Consider the following 389-nt stretch of genomic DNA (forward strand, 5'->3'; position numbering starts at 1 on the left):
AGGGAAAAACGGAAATGTCTCTCCTAATTCCTTTTACAAGGACTGCTTAGAAGGAGACTCTGGCAAGGGATAGATACCAGAACTCTGAAACTGGCCACGTCAAGTACAGCCCTGTAATCGTTGAGGTTTGGGGCTAAGCGCTTTAAATGGGGTTTTAGTCGGTAATTCTGGAACCTGGGAGTCGTTTTAATTGTTATTTATACAGTCTTCTACCTGGGCAAACTGAGGGGGAACAAAAGTGGGTATGCGTTGACCTCTGGAGCGCGAAAATCAGATTTTTGGTGAAAACGGGCTCACGCGCACTTCCCGCTCAGCGCAGAGGTGCCTGCCCGACCCCGGCCGCCGGGCAGCGCCGCCGCTCTCCCCGCTTCCGCCGCGGCGCGCCGCAG

The sequence above is a fragment of the Charadrius vociferus genome, unplaced genomic scaffold (assembly GCF_000708025.1).
Source record: "Charadrius vociferus isolate BGI_N301 unplaced genomic scaffold, ASM70802v2 scaffold129, whole genome shotgun sequence".
NCBI lineage: Eukaryota > Metazoa > Chordata > Aves > Charadriiformes > Charadriidae > Charadrius > Charadrius vociferus.